We start from the raw sequence: 20,318 nt of genomic DNA on the forward strand, positions 1-20,318 counted from the left end.
AAAATATATATATAGAGAGAGAGATATTCCAAACTAGCCCTATTTAAAATGTAGATTTTTTTCATTATAAAAAATTCCTTTATTTTGTTGGTCAAAACTATTATCTAAAAGTCAAAGTTCATAAGAAGGTTTATCTATTTTCAAGTCATGCTTATTAATATGATGATGAGTTAGAAAAATTCTTTTAAATTTATATATATTGACAATCTAAATCTTTTTATAGTGTCTTGTGTAATGCCATATCACTTACAAAATTATTATTTAAATTTTTTTTAGTAAAGCTGTTTGACTTAGTTATTTGTTATATCTTTTTTTCGTCAATTAGATTTTATTTTACTCTATAAAAAGTTGTTTATGAAAGAAAGATTATACTATTTATTTTGATAAGACAAATCAATTTTAATCGGAATTTATTTTATTAATTATATTTTGAATTTAAATTTGGCAACTATTACTAAAAAAATAATTACTAGAGCTATTTGACTAAGTTATTCGTTATATCTTTTTTCGTCAATTAGATTATATTTTACTCTATCAAAAATTATCTATTCCAAAAAAAAATTAGAGTATTTATTTTGATAAGACAAATTAATTTTATTAGGAGTTTATTGGAATTTCCTTGATATTTGAGTTTATTGGATTCAAAATAAATAGAACTCATATTGCAATAGTTAAATGAAAATTTTTGCCTACCAAAAAATAGTGGTTAATGAAAATTGAAAAGAGCAGATAATGAGAGAGAGAAATCATACTTTTTTTTTATACTATTTATTTTTTAATATATAATTTCTGATGTATCATAAAAAATATATGATGTGTAAAAAAATAACGCTGAATATCACGTATAGTTAGTTGTATTATATGCCCAATGATCAAGTGAGATAGGAGTTTAAAATATTGTGTTTTATCGAGTTTAAGTATTTATTTGACAAAATGATAAGTAGAAAGGTCCAATTGACAAATGGAACCAAATATAATGATTTTTCAAGTCATACCGCCTCCTAAATATTCACCACCAACATTTTTGCTCTTAATAGTGGGAGTGATAGAATTTCATGTCACCCTAAATAATCATGGTTGGAAAAATAGTAATTTCACCCAAATTTAGGTTAACAAGAGCAAAGGAGAAGACCTACCACACACAAATCATCTATTTCCTCCCCATACCTGTTGATTAAAAATAGCTATCGCTCTTGAACAAAAATTCAAAATATATTCAGATTCTTTTATTTTTAAAACTTCAAAATCAGTCTTTAAAGTTTTATCTTCTTCACATTATCAATTCCTTGTAGAAAATTTTACAAAATCTCCCTTTCTTGGAGGTGGTTGCATCAACCACTTTCTCAACCATGCCATCATCCAAACACATCTAAAACTGATGGATGAGCGTGAGGGCCTATTGATCTGAACAGTTCCGAAGTAGCAAGACGAGTGAATGAAGGCAACTTAGGAATCAATCAACTTTAATCCACAACCTTTATTGTCTTTCTACAATAATGATATGGATTTGGTTTCTTCATTTGTCTTTAATGATGCATTTTGGGACAATTTCCTCAGTAGTGAATTTTGTATATACCATTTGTCTATAATGTCCCTAATATCTTGATAGTCAAAAATGACTTTCATGCATAGACATCATTTTTCATAATTATCTCTCCTAAGACCGAGGAATTGAAAGAATAGTAAACTATTATTTCTCATGATTCTAATAATGGTAAATAATAATCTCATCCAAGAATAATATCCACATTAAATAGCAATAATAAGAGAATAATAATATCATCAAATATTTTAACGGAATAAAAATATAATACCCAAGCAAAATACTCCCTCTGTCCAACAATACTTGTCCACTATTGACTTTGCACACTTCTTAAGAAACTAAAAATAACAGGGAAATTTTACTATATCACCCTTTGAATATAATAAATGTAATGTCTTGAAAAATATAATGAAGAAATGACTATAATTAATGATAAGGGTAAATTAGGAAGTAAATGTAAAATTATTCATTGATTTCTCAAAGTGGACAAGTATTGTTGGACATCTTAAAATAACATAGTGGACAACTATTATTATACAGAGGGAGTAATTAATATCAGTGATTATAACTTGATGGTATCAAGAAACTACCACACTTTCTAAATAAACAACATTCTTTTATTTCACATAACTTATTACTCCCTCGGTCCCTTTTTACTTGTCAAATTTTGACTTGACACACCTATCAAGAAAATATTGATTGTTATAGTGAGTTTATCATTTTATCCCTATTAATTGAGAGGATCCCAAAGATCTTTACTAACTATATTTTTTTAAGACATTAATTTAATATTAATAAATTGGGGATATAATAGGTAAAAAAAAAGTTATTCTTTCTTAATTTGTCAAAATAACAAGTAAAAAAATGATAAATAAATAAATAAAAAATTGAACAAATATAAAGGAACAAAGAAATACAATATTATTTCCACATTATTTTCTTACCAATTACAGAAAATATAGTTTGTGGATAACTCTCTGTTGCTCTCTCTCAATTTATAGGAATGAAAAATGTCAAAAAAAAAATCTTGTATTAAATAACCGGTTGCCAATTTTCAACATAACATATTTCTTTTGAAAAAAATAAATTGCGCACTGTAAACTTATGGAATAATCACCATCGAGAAGATGCAAAAGGATCAGAAAGAAGAAGATACAGAGAGAATTATGGAAGAAAGAGAACTCATTCTCATTAAGCTGAAAGCATTAAAAAAGTATCTTTACATTGCTATGTCTATATAAAGGAAAGTTACTGTGCTAACTAACTCTAACAACTTTCTAACCTTCTAACTGCTTCAAGAATAATTATCTTGAGAACTGCTCTAATCCTAGCTATCATAAGTCTAACCAACACCCCTCATCAAGATGATGGTTGAAACAAGTTCTACAATCCCAGCTTGGAAACTAAGTATTCATGTGGCAGTCTTCTTAAGCCCTTTGTGAGCACATTAGCTAGTTATTCCTTTGTCGATACATGCAGTGTTTGAATCAGCCCTTGAACAAGTTTTTCTCTTACAAAATGACAGTCAATGTCAATGTATTTGATTCTTTCATGAAATATTGAATTAGTAGCAATTTGGATTGCATCTTTGCTATCACAGAACAAATGTACATGCTGCTTAATGTTAACTCCTAGCTCTTTGTACAACCCTTCCAGCCAGGTTATTTCAGTAATTGTAGAAGCCATGGCTCTGAACTCAGCCTCTGCAGAGCTCCTTGCTACTGTCTCCTATTTCTTGGACTTCCAAGATACTAAGGCATCACCAAACTTCACAGTGTACCCTGTAACTGATCTCCTGGACTCAAGACATCCACCCCAGTCAGAGTCACAATAAGCTAGTTTGCCTGAGCTTAATGAAGGCATTAACAGTCCGAGAGACATGGTTAAGCTTTGACATATCTGACCACCCTTAGAGCTGCCTCTATATGAGATTGTTTAGGCTTGTGCATAAACTGACTCAACACCTGCATAACATAAGATATGTCCACTCTTGTCATTGTTAGATATAAGAGTCTTCCAATTTGTCTCTGATATGGACCAGCATCATCTAATAGCTGATCACTAGGTTCCATTTTTTTCCTCATTTACATGATTGTCATACTCAAAAGAGGTCAGCTTGACATTGGTTTCTAGAGGTGTGCTAGCAGTTTTAGCACCTCTAAGCCTCATTTCTGATATCAACTCCAGTACATACTTCATTTGGCTTATATGGATCCCCTTTTGTGATCTAGAAAACTCCATGCCCAAAAAGAACTTCAACTGGCCCAAGTCTTTCATTTTAAACTTCAACTTGAGATCATTTCTTGTCTGTAGAATCAACTCAGGACAACTACCAGTTACCAATAGATCATATACTAAGACCACAACTAGATGAATTCCAGTCTTTTTGGTAAATAATGAATAGTCAAAATGACTTTGTTTGAAACCAAGTTGTAGTAAGGCCTCATTAAGTTTCTTAGACCATAAAGGGATTTGTGTAGTCTACACACTTTATCATTCCCCCTATGGCTGCCAAACCCATGAGGAATCTGCATATATACTTCTTCAAAAAGATCACCTTGGAGGAATGCATATAGCCACAACAGACCGGATAATCACTATCTTAGAAACATGAGAGAAAGTATTTGTGTAGTCTAGCCATTCTTTCTGACTAAACTCTTTAGCTACCAGCCTTGCCTTATAACTTTCAACCTCTTCATTAGCTTTGTGCTTAATTTTGTACACCCACTTACACCCAATTGGAGACTTGCCAGAAGGAAGATCAACTATACTTCATGTGTGATTATCCAGCAGAGCATCAATCTCAGACTGCATGGCAGCAATCCATTTAGGATCTGTAGCAACTTCAGAGTAGGAAGTAGGCTTCAAAACAGCTGAGTAAGCTGCCAATGCTGATATGTAATAAGGAGAGATCTGATCATAGGCCACATAATTGGAGATAGGAAAAATACATGAGGCCTTTATTCTTGTGGGAGAAATATAGCCTTCATCCAAATAGGAGGTTTGGGAGTCCTATAGGACTTTCTAAATGGTTCAACTGGTAGAGACACGGGCATAGGAGTACTTCAGATAATGAGGTGAACTCGGGTATTTCAGGTAGTGAAGAATCAACCACTACAAAAAAAACCCCAAATTGCCAATAGATTTTACTAACAACTTAAGTTGGTTAGTATTCTACTAACAGATTACCAACTTATTTCTAACTAAATTATATTTTAAAACTTAACAACAAAATTCTAACAGATTACCAACCAAAATCTTACTAACTAAGTATTTTAGTTGGTAAATACGGCGGGAAAAATGGCGCCAAATTTAGCAACATTCTATCAATGGATTACCAACTGAAATATTACTAACGCACACCTTTTGTTGGTAATATTACCAACGAAGTATATATTACTACTATATAGAAATGTGAAGACGACCGGACGACCAAGGGTAAAAGAGTCTTTTACTACTAAAAATAATATAATATCTACCTATCCATCATCCACACACTACATAGGAATTTTCTAGAAAGATAAGCCCAAAGACAACCAAGGATAAATGAGTCTTTTACTCCATCATCCACACACTAAATAGGAATTTTCTAGAAAGATAAGCCCAAAGACAACCAAGGGTAAATGAGTCTTTTACTACTAAATAATATCTAGCTATGTAACTATAAAAAGGAATTTTCTAGAATTACACTTTAGACACAAATAAAGAGACCTCCTCTCTTCCCATCACTGCTCACTCTTCACTTCTTCAGTGTTGTCTCCATATCTTCACCGGTAAGTGTCTTTTTTTTTTCTTCATAAATTGAGTATTTCTCAACTTCTAGACCACAATTTATATATGTATTTTGACTTGTTTGTGTAGAAATCGATTATTTATTCCTATTTTCTCTTTGATACCCAGTTTATATGTCTCCTTTATTAGATCTGATATTCAGTAGAAATGTAGAGTGCAGCGGAAAAAATAGCCACTAAATAAAACTTTAATGTTTTTATCCATTCTAAAGTTGTATTTGATTATCTATAACAACTGGAGTATTAGGAAATCTGCAGTAGTGTTGCTAGGTAGCTTAAAAGGAATTTTCTAGAATTACACTTTAGACACAAGTAAAGAGACCTCCTCTCTTCCCATCACTGCTCACTCTTCAGTGTTGTCTCCATATCTTCTCCGGTAAGTGTCTTTTTCTCTTATGATTGTTTTTTTTTTTTTTTAAATCTTCAGTTCTCTTCTTTCGTATATATATTTTTTTTCATAAATTGAGTATTCTCAACTTCTAGACCACAATTTATATATGTATTTTGACTTGTTTGCGTAGAAATCGATTACTTAATTTTGACTTGTTTGTGTAGAAATCGATTACTTAATCCTATTTTCTCTTTGTACCCAATTTATATGTCTCCTTTGTTAGATCTGATATTCAGTGGAAATGTAGAGTGCAGCGGAAAAAATAGCCACTAAATAAAATTTTAATGTTTTTATCCATTCTAAAGTTGTATTTGATTATCTATAACAACTGGAGTATTAGGAAATCTGCAGTAGTGTTGCTAGGTAGCTTATGAGGGTGCTATAATGTATTCTAGCATATTGTTAAGGCCACGTGGCTATCTTTGATACCCAATTTATATGTCTCCTTTGTTAGATCTGATATTCAGTGGAAATGTAGAGTGCAGCGGAAAAAATAGCCACTAAATAAAATTTTAATGTTTTTATCCATTCTAAAGTTGTATTTGATTATCTATAACAACTGGAGTATTAGGAAATCTGTAGTAGTGTTGCTAGGTAGCTTATGAGGGTGCTATAATGTATTCTAGCATATTGTTAAGGCCACGTGGCTATCCACACATTGGAAGAGTAAAACAAAACACACGGACTTCTATAAATGTAGGGCCCATTATTATCTTCAAATTTATCACAGTAGTTTTCTTACCTTTTTTAATATACTAATAAGTTTATAACATTAAACCTGAATCGCTTCATCTTTATTAATTTTTGTTTGTATTATCTACTTATCAATTTTTGAGACTTCAATGAAAAAAAACTATATGTTGTTTGTTACTATTTTCATTCCATAGTCTCTTCTACAATATTTTAAATCAACCTTTATACATGTCTATTATATTAAATTTAATATATGGTTTGAACTATTAACTTTACAGAATTTTCACTTCCTTACGATATTTGTTCGCTCCTGTGTTTCACTTCTCTCTTAGTGTGTGGTAAGTACTAATCCCTTCTTTAAAATTATTACTATTATTTATCAAAAATTCTTACTATTATTTATCAGATAATTGTTTTGTGTAAAATCATTTAGATCCCAAATATGTCAAGTAATAGAAACCATAAAAATGTGCATGCTTTAAAAAAATCAAATGCGGATAGAAATGCTAGGAGACGCGAATTATACAGATTGATGCCACCTGAAGAAAAAGAGATTCTTCTGGCACGTCGCCGAGCAAAGAGAGTTGAAATGAGAAAACATAACTTATCGGAAAGTTCAATGAATAATGATTTGGCTACTGCATCATCTTCTAATTCCACCATTATTTCTAATATAAATCATAAAAATGTGCATGTTTTTCAAAAATCAAATGCGGATAGAGATGCTAGGAGACGCGAATTATACAAATTGATGCCACCTGAGGAAAAAAAGATTCTTCTAGCACGTCGTCGAGCAAAGAGAGCTGAAATAAGAAAACATAACTTATCTGAAAGTTCAATGAATAATGATTTACCTACTGCATCATCTTCTAATTCCACCATTGTTTCTGTTGCACAAAGTTCTAATCTTATTATGAGAAAACCCATGTTGCTCCTATCAGAAATAGGTAGTACTATGCCATCAGAAATGAATTATATCAAATTAAAAGAAGTATCAAATTGTCAATTTTGTAAAGCCAAAAAATTTGAATATGAACCGCCTGCATTTTGTTGTAGCAATGGTTCTGTTCAATTAACTTCACATGAGATTCCAATAGAATTAAAGAACCTTTATCTGGACAATACAGAGCTATCAAAACATTTTAGAACTTACATTAGAACGTACAATAATATATTTGCTTTCACATCTCTTGGAGTAACTTATGACAAAGAATTAGCAAAAAGAAATAATGGTATTTATACTTTTCGGGTTCAAGGTCAGATGTATCATTTCATCAATGACTTGATTCCTACCAATAAAAAAGGAAAAAATCTGCAGTTATATTTTTTTGATAGTCAAAATGAATTACAAAATCGAATGGCATGTTCAAATAAATTAAATGAGTATGTTGTGAGAACTTTGATGGAAATACTAAAAATTAATCCATACTCTATGTTTTTAAAGTCTTTAATAGATGTTCCACAATTATCTGATTTTTATATTGCACTTAAGTGTGATTCTGGCTTAGATCAGCGTATATATAACTTACCAACAGTATCAGAAGTTGCAGGAATATGGGTAGAACAAGATATTACTAATTCTACTCCACCACATATTCGAATATATACAAAAAGTGATAAAAGTCAATTGGTAAATTATTATTACGGTTGTTATGACCCATTGCAATATCCATTGCTATTTCCATATGGTCAAGGTGGATGGCACTGTGGTATTAAGAAAATTAAATGTTCTTCAAGAACATCAACACAAATATATTGCGAACAAGAACAACTACCAAGTATAAAAAATATGTGTTCAATAGATGGACTGCTTAACATGGAAGCCGAAGTTATGCTAAAAGAAAAGCACAAACGAGACACTATTTCTTGTCGTGAATATTATTGTTACAAACTCCAAATAAGAGATGATGAAAATATAGTCTTGCATGCAGGAAGATTATTCCAACAATATGTAGTAGATGAATGGATAAAAATTGAAAGCCAACGATTAGACTTTGCTTCTTTTAATCAAGATTTAATTAGAACTGATGTGTTAGACGGAATTTTGGATGTTTTACGTAAGGGGGAAAGAGAAACTTCACATATAGGAAAACAACGCATACTTCCACTTAGCTTTACTGGAGGTCCAAGAGATATGCGTAGACGGTATATGGATGCTATTGCATTAGTACAACGTTTTGGAAAACCTGATATATTTTTGACTATAACATGTAATCCTTCTTGGCCCGAAATAGAAGAAAAACTTATATCGACTGATGAGGTACAAAATAGGCCTGATCTGGTTAGTAGAGTGTTTAGGGCAAAAATAGAAGAATTGAAAAATGATATAATGAAAAGGCATATATTTGGTAAAGTTGCAGCATTTATGTATACAATAGAATTTCAAAAACGAGGGCTTCCCTATGCTCACTTTCTTATTATACTAAATGAGAATTACAAATTACTAACTCCAGAAGCATATGATCGATTTGTATGTGCTGAAATACCAGATGAAAATATATATCCCTATTTATATTCACTTGTTACACAACACATGATGCATGGTCCTTGTGGTAAGTTGAATCCAACAAATTCTTGTATGAAAAAAAAAGGACGTTGTAAAAGTAAGTATCCTAAAGAGTTTGTAGAACAAACAACTAAAGGAAAAAATTCATACCCAATTTATAGAAGACGAAATACAGGAAAAAGTGTGAAAATTAGAGGACACTTTCTTGATAACTCATGGGTTGTACCTTACAATCCATATTTACTTTGTAAATTCAACTGTCATATAAATGTAGAGATTTGTTCGGATATAAAAGTTGTTAAGTACATTTATAAATACATTTGCAAAGGACATGATAAAATAGCATTTCATATACAGACTAATGATGTAAACCTAGAGATAGATGAAATAAAAGAATATCAATCTGCTAGGTGGGTATCACCACCTGAAGCTTCATGGAGAATATTCGCTTTTCCTATTAGTGAAATGAGTCCAAGTGTATATCATCTACAACTACATCTTGATGGACAACAACTTGTTTCCTTCAAAAGTACCGACAATATTAATAAAATTGCAAGTAATCCCATGATAAGAAAAACAATGTTGACTGAATTTTTTTTAATGAATAAATCAAACAAAGAAGCTATGGATCTAAATTTATTATATCGTGAATTTCCAGAACATTTTGTATGGTCAACAACAGATAAAATGTGAACACGTCGCAAAAGAGGTCATGTTATTGGACGTGTAGTGACATGTCATCCAACCGAGGGAGAAAGATACTATCTTAGACTTCTTTTAATGAACGTAAGAGGGCCAAAATCATATGAAGATCTCAGAACTGTAAATGGAGTACAATATAATTCATTTAGGGAAGCTGCAGAAAAAAGAGAACTATTACTTTGTGATAATAATTTGGTAGAATGCATGACTGAAGCTGCAAGTTATCAAATGCCATCCAGTTTAAGACAATTATTTGCTATGTTATTGATTTATTGTAATCCAACAAATCCTAGAGAATTATGGGAAAGATTTGAAAGCCCAATGTCTGAAGATTTCAAAAAAAGTTTGAACTTAAATGTAAGAGAAATACGTTATAAAGTATTAAATTGCATTAATGATGTTCTTCATTCGATGGGTCGTGACATTAATGAATTTGAACTAATTTCAGAATATATCAAACCTACATCAACAGCAAGAGAAGCTAAAGAAGTTCATTACGAAAGAAATATCATTGTTAGTGAGGAAGATTTATTATTACAAAATAAATTAAACACTGAACAGAGAAAAGCTTACGATATTATTCTTGATAGAGTATTGTCAAATAAATTTGGAGCATTCTATATTGATGGTCCTGGTGGAACTGGTAAAAGTTTTTTATATCGTGCTTTATTAGCTACAATAAGACACAAGGGATTTATAGCTTTAGCAACTGCAAGTTCTGGTGTTGCAGCTTCACTTCTTCCCGGAGGTCGAACTGCTCATTCTCGATTTAAAATTCCTATTGATGTCAATGAAAATTTTACTTGCAATATTAGTAAACAAAGTTCACTAGCATCTTTAATACGAGATGCACGATTAATTGTGTGGGATGAAATTTCAATGGCAAAAAAGAAAATGGTTGAAGCATTTGACTTACTTTTAAGAGATCTAATGGAAACAAATATGTTATTTGGTGGTAAAATAGTTGTTTTTAGTGGTGATTTCAGACAAACTCTTCCGGTTGTTCGTAGTGGAAAAAAAGAAGATTTTATTCGTGAAAGCTTATTGTGTTCTGAAATTTGGAATCAACTTGAAAAATTACAGTTATCGAAGAATATGCGTGCAACTAAAGATCCTGAATTTTGTGAATATTTAATGAGAATTGGTGATGGAAAAGAAAAAACAAATGACCATGGAAAAATTCAAATTCCTCATTCCCTCATAATTCCTTTTACTTCTGAAAAAGAATCTCTAAATCTTCTCTTTAGAAATACTTATCCTGATTTATACACATGTTGTACAAAAACTTCGTTTATTACTTCTCGTGCTATTCTAACAACTAAAAATGATTTTGTTGATGAAATAAATGACATGTTGATCTCTCAATTTCCAAACACTGAAAAAGTGTATATTGCTATAGATGAAACTATTGATCCAAAAGATCAAAGTGAATATGAAGATTTCTTACACACTTTAAATCCTACTGGTTTACCTCCATACAAATTAACTTTGAAGAAAAATTGTCCGATTATGTTATTAAGAAATTTAAATCCTTGTGAAGGTTTATGCAATGTGACACGCTTAATATGTAATGATTTTAAACCTCATGTTATTAGTGCAACAATATCTAGCGGTGATTTTAAAAATACACATGTATTTATTCCACGAATACCACTCATGACTTCAGAAGATGAAAAATTGCCTCTTCCTTTTAAGAGAACACAATTTCCTGTACGATTATGTTTTGCCATGACTATAAATAAAGCTCAAGGACAGACATTAGATTTTGTTGGTATATATTTACGCGAACCTGTCTTCTCTCATGGACAATTGTATGTTGCTTTATCAAGAGCTACAAGTTCTCACAATGTCAAAGTATTAATTAGACCACCTATAATTGACGAAAATGATGATCATTCGACATATAATGTTGTCTACAATGAAATCATTGAAAAGGCCTTTTCTTGAACTTTGTGCTTTAATTTACAATGGTAAATCCCATATACAACTTCCTTATATTTATCTATATTATAATATTGCTTTCATTATACATTTACCTTTAGCTTATCCTCTTATAATGTATTTTAATTGCAGATAGTTCAACATGGCGGAAAGATATACCATCAATATGATCACTCCCGATACTAAAGATTGGACATGTAAAGTCCAAGTTGTTGATAAAAGTCGACCAAGGGACAACAAAGATAAAACCACAAAATACCAAGTCTTAATTCTGCAAGATGAAGAGGTATTTATTTTTATTAATTTATTATTGATTTTAAAATCGTAACTTTACTTCAGTTAACTAAATAATCCATTATTTTATATTTTTACTTTAATAATATGAAAAATAATAAAATAACTTTTAAATTTTACACAACTAATCAAACTTTTTACAAATTCTTTTACAGGAGAATCAAGTTCAGGCCACTATTTACAGTACTGATATAACATATTTTGAAAAAGAATTTGCTCCTTTCAAGACTTACTTGGTATCTGTTGCACATGTGAAAGTACCACCTCTTGGATATGAAAATTCACTTAACAAATTCATTTGGACACTTGATAAAAACACCATTGTTGAACCAGTTGAAGAGGTCAAACCTCCACAGGATCCATTACCACCACCAACACGACTAACTCTTACCACATTTGACACTTTTGAGTATCAACCCAAAGAATTTGAATTTGGTATTTATAAATTTATTTAATTATTCTTATTATTCACATAAAATCCATTGTTACTACAATAGAATATTTCTCATGATCTAATTATTCTTTCTTTATTTTTGTTTAATGCAAGATGTACTCGCCATTGTCATTAATGGCAGTCCTTCAACAAAAACTACAACTGGAAAACGAATTCAAGAGTTTATTGTCATGGACAAGCTGTAAGTATATACAGAATATCACTCTTGTCATTTATCTTCATATCTTATTACTTGTTTTCAAAGAAAGGTTCTTTTTGGTTGATAGTTTGTCTTTGTAGTCGTCTTCTCCAAATGGTTACTACTTTTTCAGAGTTTAATTGTAGTTTTAGGACTGTTCTTGTTTATTTTTGCGAAGATTGTCTTTTCTTCTTTCTTCTTTTTTTTTTGGTTTGTTTGTGCATCTTTCCCTCTCTTTTGTTAAAGTAATGTGATTGAATAGTCCTTCAACAAAGACTGTAACTGGAAAACTAATTCAACAGTTTATTATCATAGACAAGCTGTAAGTATATATACAATATTACTCTTGTCATTTATCTTCATATCTTATTAGTTGTTTTCAAAGAAAGATTCTTTTTGGTTGATAGTGTTTTAAGATTAATTCAAAAGGTTACAATTTTTTTGTAGTAGTGTGTACTGTTACTCAATTGATGTGATGCTAATAATAATACAAAATTCCAAAATATATACAGCTTTCATATGACTTTATATACTGAAGGTTATATTTAACATAGAATTATTATAATTAATATATAAAGATAACATCAAGTGTAGATTTTCTTGCAGAGAAAAAGATATTTTAGATGGGCCAAAACAAAATGATAAGATATGATAATGATGTCTCTGTTTTAAAGAAATAATAATATTAAAAAACATAATCTGAAATTATCTTTCTAATAGTTGTATCTATGTGTCTCTTATTTGCTTTTTATGTTATTTCTTGTTCATCTTCTTCATTCCACTAGCTTCTGTAAAAATACCATAACCATGAAAGTTTCGAAGTTTTCACATCCCTATAGATGATAGTGTACCTTGCACCTGTGTGAAGATAGTAAAGACCTCTAACTGCACCAATACAAATATCCAACCTTTGCTTCCATCATAAGGGTAGCTTATTGAGCTTGTAAAGGTTCTCTCTCAATGACCCATTAGCTATGTAATCATAGACAAATATCATCTCATCATTTTCTTCACAATCCCCAATCAGTGAGACTAAGTGTCTGTGAATCTCAATTTTCAATCACTTTGAATACCTGTAGTACTTTGATAGATTAAAAAGTTCATCAATTTCGCTGTTCAACTCGACTCTTTTCTTTGTTCATGAATCTTATATTTTGACTTTTATAGCACAAAAATGCTGGTATTGTTGATAATAATCAGATTTGAATTTTATTATTTATAATGTTTTTACAATATCACATATCTTCTGCAACTTTAATGTTTGAAAACATCCTTCAAAACATATGCAGGAAAAAACCAACAAAACTGACACTTTGGGAGGATTTTATTGATCATGAGGGAGTTAAACTTTTCAACCAACTTCATGATTACCCGATCATTCTTGCTAGGAAAGTTGGGAAATCATCCTCAGGTAAAAGTGCAAATAAATTTATTTTTTCCTTTATTGAAAAATAGATGACATGATGAAAGCTAAAATGACATATTCAAATGCACATAGGAACGTCGAATAGATTTGTTGGTTTGACGAGCAAATTCAATACAACAATTGAAATCAATCCTCCATATCCCCAAGCTGCTGAGTTAAGGACGTGGTAATATACATTTTTATTTAATGCATCGAAATTTCAGAATATTTTGAGATATAAAAAACATCTTTAATCTTACAATCACAAAGTTTTGAAATTTCACTTTTATTTCTTTTATTTTGGATGAGCTAATATTAATAATTTTTTGTATTTTTACTTGTTTATAGGATCAAAACAATTGAAACAAAGCTTGTTTCTTATAAGATGAAAAGTACAACTCCAATAGGCTCTATTATGTTGATTCCATTTGAGGATGAAGTTATATCTGTGGCTAACATCCAGGCACAACCTCCAGTGAGAACAACAACTATATTATTCTATTTTTAATTTTTTTTTTATTTCCCAGTAAAAAATAATATTTGGTATATTCAATTTGAAGGGACAAGTATTTAATGTTGAGGCTGAATTGTCCCTTGCAAGTAAGGATCAACGCTTTAGTGTGTTGGCATGCTCAAATTGTAAGCAATTGTTCACGAGATATAATGTGCGAAGGGAAATATACTGCACAAGCTGTCACCGATCCACACATCTTATTCCTAGGTATATTTGCTCTTCTACAAAATTAATTAATAATAACTAATTAAGATTATTTATTTTGTTTGTTCAAAGAAATAAATGTCTTAACTAACCATTATTTTAAAATATTTTCATTAATTATCAAAACAGATGTCAATTTGAAGTTACTATTAAGGACAACAGCGGTTTTGCAACAGCTATTATTTCAGATGAAATTGCAGAGAAAATGTTGCACCTCACTTCAGAAGAAATTTATGAAATTTGCTTCGTCAAGGTACATATTACTTTTGGCTCACCAAATAATCACAAAAAACCTGTTTTGATTTTGTATTTTCTTATAAACTCTGCTGCTGGCTTGTAACAATTAAAGGAATCTACAATGAAATGTTCTAACTCACTACTGTCTAAATTAAATGCACATAATAACATCGCAAGTAGTAATCCTAAAAATATCTACCCTACATTATAAAGTAGGCTATAATCTTATCTTGCGTGTGATAATATGTAATTATCAGTTACTTATTTTTAGATTACTAATCATATATGTATATATGTAATTAAATTATGGCCAATTACTTTCTTTAATTATGTAAAAAATATACTATCTAACTTGTAAGAATTTCAACTAAGTGAACATATAACTTCCTTAACTTGAAAAGGATACTATAGCTCTATAGGCTTAGAATTCTAGCATAAGAAAATTTGTAATAAAGATTCATTTTGTATAATGTAAGTTGTGAAGACCTTTATAGTAGGAAGAACTTCAGCTCACCGCTTTCCAACAATATCTCGTCAGTTCCTTATCAAATAGCATAGAATGTTATAAATGATGAGGAAATGGAAACTTACCTTCAATAGACAAATATCTCGTGAATCACCCAACTTATACTTTTTGTTGTCTGTTTACAGTTAACTTTCTTTATAACATCTCACATAGTTACCCATTGGCTGAGAACTTTATGCCTAAGCTGTCATGCGCACCTACCACAATAGGCATCACCGTTTTAGAAGTGCTACATGTGTGGCTCTGATTAGTTGAAAGACCTTTAATATTGAATTTGAGTTCAGATGTAAATACATAAACATAGAGATATTGATTTTCCTTTAAAAAGAAACTTAGTATCTTTTTTGTGATTCACTTTTCTTTCCTCATCCACTTTTTTTTATTTGAAAATTCATGATCGTTGCATATGATATTGTTGTTGAACATCTTCTTTTATGGTAAAAATATCGAATCTCTTTCTATTTGTATGTTCACTTTATTTCTTATTATTATATATATAATATATAAACTATTAATGATTTTGTATTATTAATCATTCTTTTCCATTTTTCCAGAAAGAAACATTATCCCTCCAAAATGTGGAAGATGAATTGAACGGCAAGATATTTAACATTCAAATAAAAAGGCTATTCACAAAAAAATTGGATGCAATGCAAAAATTATCCCTTTTGTCTTACTTGGAGAAACAAGATGTGATTCATAAATCAATGGCATCTATGACAATCAATATTACAGATGCGAAAAAGCGCACAATTGAACATCTTAGTTCAGGGGAAAAAGAATATCCAAGCATGGAAATGAAAAATCCTCCCATGAAAAAGAATTAAAAGGTATTTCAATTATTTTGTACAGTGTTTAAAAGTTCATCTTTCCAATTGACTAACATAAATAGGATTTACTTCTCTTTGTGTTTATTTTCTTTGAATTCAATTCAGTGTCTAGACACATTATCTTTGATTATTTTGAATTGCAGTTGAAACACTTTTGTTGTGATTCTCGAAACAGTCATTTTTTGCACTCTTTTGTTGCTGCCAGTGTATGCCGTGTTTGCAAGCTTTTGATGTTGCTATGTGGATGCCTTATGTTCCTGTTCTTTTGCAGAAATTGAAAATATTTTCTCCTATAATAGCAGGTTAGTTAAAAATTTATCTTTTATAACAAAATTTACGGCGTATGTAAAATTGCGTACTACTTATATAGCGTTTGTTTTTTGATACAAAATGCTGCATGTCAGTTATATCTATGAATCAATTAACAATTAAAATAATTAATTGGGCTAAGTCTGTTCTCCGGTGTGGCTATTCAACGATACCATAAAAGTAAGAAGCAAAGTGATCTGAGAGTTGGTTACACAGCTTCATAATAACAGTCATCTGAATGTTCCCGGCCTTGTAACTCTGAAATCGAACCAATAGGGATTGCAACTTCAGATCTTCAGGGAATATGTGGTGGATCTAGGTATTGATCGATACTTGAGATTCTTACAGTCGCGATCATATGTCCATATAGTATCTGCTCAAGATCTACATGTGAATCTCTTGAACTAAATTTCTCCAACACAAGTTTAAACTAAATTAAAAAAAATTCATAATTTTTTGTCCAGATTGATTAATCCTTTGACATTACCGTCACAATTTTGAATCAATTTCTTTATGAATAATGCTCCTTTTGTCTTATATATAATATAGTTTGAGTTGTATCTTATGAATTAACAAGATTTTCTTCGCCTATATGGGTTAAAATCTTAGATGAGTATTGTCATTTTTTAAGCCTATTGAGCTTTGTTCCAGTTTGTTTGGTCATATTGTCACTATGCTTTCTTAACTGTTTTTTTCCAATCTTTTACTATAATATTAATCTTTAACTTAGATCTCATTTCATACATTTGTAATTCATGCTTTAAGTTCTAAACATTTGGCTTTGTTTTTTTGTTTCACTATTTCTCATCATGCTCATTCTATGTTGTTTAAATTATGTGATTCTGTGACATTTAATCCCTCAATTTTAATGTAACAGGTGATTTTGATCAAAGATGATTCAGAAAATCCAAGCATGAAAGATGCATCTGTTTTTGTCTAATTTAATCCGTCAATTTTAATGTAACAGGTGATTTGATCAAAGATGATCCAGAAAATCCAAGCATGAAAGATGCATCTGTTTTTGTCTAATTTAAAATGCTATGTAAATGTATGTAATTAGCACTCCCACATAAGAAAATGTTAAACTATGTAAGTATCTCACTGAATATATAATGAACAAATGTGGCAGCTATAATGTGTTTATCCATTATAAATACGGTATTGTTTGAAATCGAAATGTACATGGAAAGTAGCCACAATGTTTTATGGCTAACATGTATTCGTATGTATGGAACTAATTCCAAAATGACATTTTAGTATTGAAGGGGATTTTCATCTTGGTTAAGGAATCTTGGTGAAATGTATTGTCTTGCTACTGTATAATTTTATGTTTTGTTGCAAACTCCTTTTAACTCTACTGGGGAAAATCACTGAATCCCAGATAAAGTTAGAGTTTTCGATGTTTTGATTGTTATTTTTAGTTTTTCCCTATTATTGTGTAGCTATGGCTAGATTCAAGAGTAAAGTGAGTTGTTTTGGTATTGTTGAATTTTGTGTATTGCAACCCCTTCTACTCTCTTGGAACACTGATGGACCCCAGATATCAAACAGAAGTAAAATTATGATAAAATTTTAAACGTTGGGCCCGTGCATAGCACGGGCAACGCTCATCTAGTTGATTGGTAAATATGACAAAAATTTTTTTGTATAATTTATTAACATATTACCAATGAATTACTAACCAAACATTTACCAACGGCAAGATTGTGTTGCTAAATTTACCAACCAAATATAAATGTGTTGGTAAATTAGTAACGAAATGTAATTTGTTGGTAAACTTGCCAACCAATATCCAATTAGTTGGAAATTTTGCCGACGATTAAAGATTGTAGTTAGTAAATTACTAACATCATTAAAATAGTTGGTAATATACCAACCGTTCATTAATCCGTTGGTAAAATTTACCAACATATTAATTATTAGTTGGTAATATTACATATGAATGTTTAGTTGAATAGTAACTATTACCAACTGTGATAAAATTTATTGGTAAATTATTAATTACTAACTTATATTTGAATAGTTGGTAAATTTACCAATAGAAGTTAATTTTTTTGGTAAATCAATGTCTAGTGTCGAGGGTTTCATATTCAGTTTGTGTCGTTAGGCGTATTAACTTTTAATTTTAGCCAAAATTTGACTTTGGTCAATATTTTTGGTAAACGTGCTCAGATTAGAACTCTGTTAGTGTCATTAGCTTCGAAAGGTCATTTTTATCCAACGGGAAGGTGGTTCAAGTTTTGAGGCTTCCGATTTTTGTTTGTGCCTTTACGTGTTTTAAATCTTATGTTTTGGCCAAAATTTGACTTTGGTCACTATATTTGTGAACGTGCTCAGATGAGAATTTCGTCAGCGTAATTAACTCCAAAGGTCATTTTATATCTAATAGGATGGTTGGTTCGAGTTTTGAGGCATTCATTTTTAGTGTGTGCCGTTAGGTGTTTTAACTTATAAATTTTGGCCAAAATTTAACTTCAGTCAATAAATTTGATAAACGTGCTCAGATGAGAATTTCATCAGTGCAGTTAGATGGGGAAGGTCATTTTTGATGTAATAAGATAGAGGGTTCGGGTTTTGAGGCTTCCGTTTTTTAGTTTGTGCCGTTAGGCATTTTAACTTTTAAGTTTTGGCCAAAATTTCACTTTGGTCAATATTTTTGGTAATCATGCTCGAATAGAAGTTTTGTCACCGCAGTTAGCCATATAAGTTCAATTTTGATCTCATAGGATGGTTTGTTCGGGTTTTGAGACTTTTATTTTCAGTTTGTATCGTTAAGCGTTTTAACTTTTATCTAAAATTTGAATTAGGTCAATTTTTTTGGGAAACATGCTCAAATTTGAATTTCGCCAACGCGGTTAGCTTTGGAAGGTCATTTTCGGATTTTGAGGTTTTCATATTTAGTTTGTAACGTTAGGCGTTTTAACTTTTAACTTTTGGCCAAAATTTGACTTTGCTTAACATTTTTCGTAAACGTGCTCTGATGAGAATTCCGTCAGCGCGATTAGCTTCGGAAGGTAATTTTTATACCTAGTAGGATGGTTGGTTCAAGTTTTGAGGCTTCCATGTTTAGTTTGTGTTGTTAGGCATTTTAACTTTTAAGTTTTGGCCAAAATTTAGATTTGGTCAATATTTTTGGTAACGTGCTCAAATTAGAATTTTTGATATAATGATATGTGTCATATTGATATTAATTTAACTTGTTATCATAGATTTTGCATTGTTTCATTCAAATGATTTATAAAACTGATATTAATATTTTTGGATTTATATTCGTGCTCTTAGATTTTTAAATGCAATAAATTAATAAATATTTTACTTTGAATAATCATTTAGTTAATAATATTTTGAACATATTGTCAATCAATTACAAACCTAACATTGAACTTGAATGATATATTACCAACAAACAACAAACTAACAATCAATTAGTAAATTTATTATAAAAACAAATAATCAGACTAACGTATTTAAAATTTATTACCAACAAGAGTTGTGCTGGAGTGGTAAGTACTCCTCCATCCTTAACCAAGAGGTCTCGGGTTCGATTCCTCTTGGGTACGGAGTCGTCTTTGTTAGGGAGCGATTTAGCCCCCAATGTGGGACTGCCCGACGTGAATCCGGATTTAGTCAGGCTCTAATGTGGGTACCGAACACCGGATGGGAAATAACAAAAAAAGTATTTTAAAATTTATTGGTAAATTACCAACATAAATTTTCAGTTACTAAAATTGCCAACCAATTACCAATGTATCTGGAAAAGTTTACTATCAGACATTTGTTACTATAATTATCAACGAAAT

The 20,318-nt window shown here is 30.6% G+C and overlaps 1 pseudogene; it reads left to right on the forward strand.

Moving 5' to 3' along the window:
* Positions 1–20,318, forward strand: part of LOC125810471 (sesquiterpene synthase 15b-like) — a 47,979-nt pseudogene that overhangs the window by 16,115 nt on the left and 11,546 nt on the right.

This window comes from Solanum verrucosum, unplaced genomic scaffold, assembly GCF_900185275.1.
Source record: "Solanum verrucosum unplaced genomic scaffold, falcon-dt-bn FXZP01000118.1, whole genome shotgun sequence".
NCBI classification, from domain to species: Eukaryota; Viridiplantae; Streptophyta; class Magnoliopsida; order Solanales; family Solanaceae; genus Solanum; species Solanum verrucosum.